Consider the following 5,000-nt stretch of genomic DNA (forward strand, 5'->3'; position numbering starts at 1 on the left):
ACATACCGCCATCTGTAGGTCTCCCGCAACATGACCTCCTGCAACGACGCTACCGCCATCTATGAGACGCCAAGCCGACTAAGACAGCGATGGCGCCACAGTGGCCGCCTTTCGACGCCACCCACAAAGGCTGCAGCCTCTGTCGACCATAGCACCCAATCTCCAGTGGCTCTGCCGCACGAAGCCGTGGACCGGCAATGACGCCACCCGCACCCGTTCGTGCACCACCCCAACCGCCAAACTCGCACCTCCAGCGGATGAACGGCGGACGTTTCCCGCACTCGTAAAGTGCAATCCACCCCTATAACTTGCGTTTCATGAAGAGTTATTTCCAATATGCGACATTCCCGCTGTCCGTATACATAAGATCCAACAGTGCCGAAATCCTATCGGCCTATCTGTCTGCTGGATGTAATGGGCAAAGCATTTGAGAAGTTGCTGGCTGACCGTCTCCAGAGTCATCGAACTCTGTATGGTATGAGTGATAGGCAGTTCGGATTCCGAAAGGGTCGCTCCACCCAGGATGCGATCAATGAGGTTTGCCGGATTGTTCACTCTGCGACATCAAAGTATGTACTTGGTATAATGATAGACATCTCAGGGGCCTTCGACAACCTGTGGTGGCCGGCACTCTTCTCTCGTCTGCGAGAGATTGGGTGCCCGCGGCTGCTGTATGGCTGTCTGGAGGCCTACTGTGATGGAAGGACTGCTAGGATAACGGCTCCTGGAGCCGTCGTATCTAAAAGAGTATCCCGTGGTTGTCCCCAGGGATCGGTGTGTGGTCCCATTTTCTGGGATATTAACATGGAACCTTTGTTGAACGTCCTGCAGCGAGAGACTGCAGTTCTGGGAGTCGTTGCTTATGCGGATGATCTCGCAATTCTAGTAGAAGGTGACACTCGCAATGTGATCGAGGACCGATCACGACTGGTTATTGATCTATTAACCAACTGGTGTACGAAGACTAAAATGTCCATAGCACCACAAAAATCCCTATATATGCTCTTGAAAGGCAAGTTAAATAGGGACCCAACGGTCAGAATTAATGGCCAAGTAGTGTCACGACAGAGATATGCCCGTTACCTTGGGGTATATTTAGATGAGAATTGGAGTTTCATTCCGCATATCGAGCAAATAACGACAAAGTCCTTAGCTTTGTTCAATAAGATAATATCAATTGGACAAAGAAGGTTCCATCTGCCGTCAAAGGCAATAAATATTTACCATAACAGTATATTGGCACCAATAGTAGGGCACGCATCCAGTGTGTGGGCCCACAGGTTAGCTCTGGTGCGGCCTGCCGCCGCTGTCAGGCGAATACAGAGGAACGTTCTGTTGAGATGCATTGGAGCATTCAACACAAGTCCAACAGATGCACTGTTGGTAATTATGGGTCTATGTCCATTAGACCTAATAATAAGGCAGCACGCAGCCTTCTATTGGCTGCGCAAACAGAACATCGACAGGGTACAAGACATAATGGGCGTTCCTCTGTTAAGTGTCAAAGCCATTCGCAAGAAAGTGCTTGACATTTGGCAGGACGAATGGGATGGATCCAGTACGGGCCGTAGAGTCCATGGGTTTATACCCACAGTAAGGGGAAGATTAAATAACAAGATAATGAAGCCCTCACAGGGCATAGTTCACTTCCTCACAGGACATGGTCCTTATCCCACGTACCTGCATAAAATAGGGAAAAGGCTAACACCAGAGTGTGACTGTGGTGCCCATGAAGGATCGCCAGAACACATAGCGTTCGAGTGCCCAATATATGAACAGGCTGTCTCAGGGGAGAGGCAGCTTCTGCGGACTAGAAATGTTAATGAAATATTAACAGACAGCGAAATGTTCAGCAATTTCGCAAAACTCGTTAACAAAATCTCAAGGGAGGCCCAGCGAGCCTACCTTGGGAGAGAGTAAATGCGCTTAAGATCTAATGCGCAATTGTAAATATGTATATACTACGTTTGTTTAAGTCTTGACTTAGAGTAGGTAGTAGTTGTAGTTAGTTCAGCATGGTGGTGGGGGGAATAAAAGAGTAACACAAATGGAGTGGTTTCTCTAGAAGTAGCGGCCCGCCTCCACGTGGCTAGGGACGGGCAACTCTCTGGCAGCGTTCCAGAGAGGCTAAGAGGCCGATGATTGGCATTAAGCAAAGCTACTTAATAACTAGATAGTATGCATGCACTAATAATCCACTCCTGTAGTGTAATAGCAGAGATAGTTAGTCACAATACGCCCACTCAAAAGTGTTAGAAAGTGGGTTATGCATGTTCCATAAATTTGGGAAAAAAAAAAAAAAAAAAAAAAAAAAAAAAAAAAAAAAAAAAAAAAAAAAAAAAAAAAAAAAAATTTGTCCGTATACATGAGCCGCGACCTGTACCACTTACGAGCGAGAGACGCGATCGCGTTGCTCACTGTACGGCGTCCGATACCGAGCCATCAGCATGTCGGTCCCCATGCGCGTTGCACTCGCACTCGCAGTCGCAAAAACGTGGGGCAAATATATTACGCGGAAGAGTTATAACAGACCGAGCCCCACTGCATGGGGGGAGTCTTTGTCACTAATGTACACAGATGGAACATTTTGGACTGGAACCAGATTACCCGTACACACGGCGCTGATTAGTAATCAATGCAGAGCCATCAAACTACAGCAAATATACACAACTGTCCGTATACATGCTGAAAGAGTCTGCCCAAAATGGGAACCACACGTCAGCCAGACACTCTGATCACGCACCACTCTCTGCTTCTAACAGGCGCACATACAATATGTAAGCACCAGCATGGAACAACATCCAGTGCATCTTCTCCGCCACATTACACAATCCACACTATCACAACCAGACCAGGAGGTCCGTGCGGAAAATACAATATCCCAGCCTTTCGACATCCACCATTGCGCAGACCAGGCACCAACACCCACACATGTCCTATACAACGGTGCACCCAACATCACAATAGTACCTCCTGTCACAGCGCACAAACAATGACATGAGTCAAAGACACAGGTCTCACACAAGCATAGAATTGGAGCGCCGCCTCTAATAAGCCAAAGGTGCATCCTGACGTGACAAATCTGATCATGTCACAAGCATTCACTTACTATAATCACTATCAACGAACCTGCCGCCCCCGCCCCCCCCCCCCCCCCTACACCTTTCCGTACAACAACGTGTAACCTAACCTAACCTAACCTAACCTATGTTGTACCTTAACCTAACCTATGTTGTACCTTAACCTAACCTATGTTGTACCTTAACCTAACCTATGTTGTACCTTAACCTAACCTATGTTGTACCTTAACCTAACATATGTTGTACCTTAACCTAACCTATGTTGTACCTTAACCTAACCTATGTTGTACCTTAACCTAACCCATGTTGTACCTTAACCTAACCCATGTTGTACCTTAACCTAACCCATGTTGTACCTTAACCTAACCCATGTTGTACCTTAACCTAACCCATGTTGTGCCTCAACCTAACCCATGTTGTGCCTCAACCTAACCCATGTTGTGCCTCAACCTAACCCATGTTGTGCCTCAACCTAACCCATGTTGTGCCTCAACCTAACCCATGTTGTGCCTCAACCTAACCCATGTTGTGCCTTAACCTAACCCATGTTGTGCCTTAACCTAACCCATGTTGTGCCTTAACCTAACCCATGTTGTGCCTTAACCTAACCCATGTTGTGCCTTAACCTAACCCATGTTGTGCCTTAACCTAACCCATGTTGTCGCCTTAACGTAACCCACGTTGTCGCCTAAACCTGCTCTGTAATTGTTATACGACTCGTTCAATTACTGTAGTGTTGCCCACCCGCAACCCTCGCAATATAGTTCGCTACTCGCACTGCCCGCACCCCTGTGTATCGCTTCATGTTAAACACCTTGCAAGTCTTGCTCACTTTCCACATGCTCCTGCTGTACACTGTAATGTGGATGGCAGCAGGACGTACATGCCGCCCCTCCCCACGTCCCCACCTTGCCCCCTGCCTTCGCAAGCTGGTTGGTGAGAAGTTTGCATGTTCAATGCCCTTCGCATGCGACGTACTCAGGCTACGTTGTGGTGCGGCCTGTGTCAACTGTCCGCTGATGTCGTACGCGTGAACCACAATCTGTACTGCACATTCGTCCTTATGTACTGAATGATACATCGTGGCACATGTGTGACCGCACAACGACTGCGCCCAAAAACGGCGGACCATACAGTGCAAATATTGTGCACGCAGCTACGTGTCGTCTCCCTATGAGAGCTGGATTGCAGTGTGGTACGCCATAGAGACGTGTGGGAGGAACGGACGCCGTGGATGGCGATCAGCATGAGCTGTCTGTTGATGTATTCGGACCTAGTCGTCTCTCCTCACACACCGTGATGGCATGGTGCACCGCGTTCCATATCTGCGACATGCTACAGAGGCCGGTTGACAGTCGTTCGAGCAATGGACATCGCATACGTACGGGGGCCACCTTCCACGTATTGTCTAGGCGTGCACATTTTGTTGCGTGTATGTGGGCAGACGTAGTGTGGCGTGACACCTGACACAGGCATGCAATAATCGTTGAAGTTGCAAATGGCGATGGACGCCTGCGTTTTCTGGTGAAGTTACGCAAATGAACAAATGGTAACCTGTTGTGGTGCGGTTGTTCTCGCTAGGGGTGAATCGGTGATGGCGACGATAGGTTGAGGTACTAACCGGTTGTTCCAGCGATACCCACCATGCCGACGAAACTGAACGGCATCTGGGTGTGAAGCGATACGCGGCGGTGGCTGGGTGGGACCGTCCCCGGCCGGTGAGGGGGCGCCTCCCGGCGTGCTGGCCGCGCGGTGCGTGGGCGCACGCGCTACAGCCGGCTGGTGGGGGCGGCCAGTGGCAGGCGCGCCGGCCGACGGACGCGGCAGGCGTCGCAGCTGCGCGCCGGCGCACCCTGCGCGCGGCGCCGTGCGGCCAAAGTAGGTCCTCGCGGGCCCGGTGCGAAGCGCGGTGGACATCTT

This window comes from Schistocerca piceifrons, unplaced genomic scaffold (genome assembly GCF_021461385.2).
Source record: "Schistocerca piceifrons isolate TAMUIC-IGC-003096 unplaced genomic scaffold, iqSchPice1.1 HiC_scaffold_1332, whole genome shotgun sequence".
NCBI lineage: Eukaryota > Metazoa > Arthropoda > Insecta > Orthoptera > Acrididae > Schistocerca > Schistocerca piceifrons.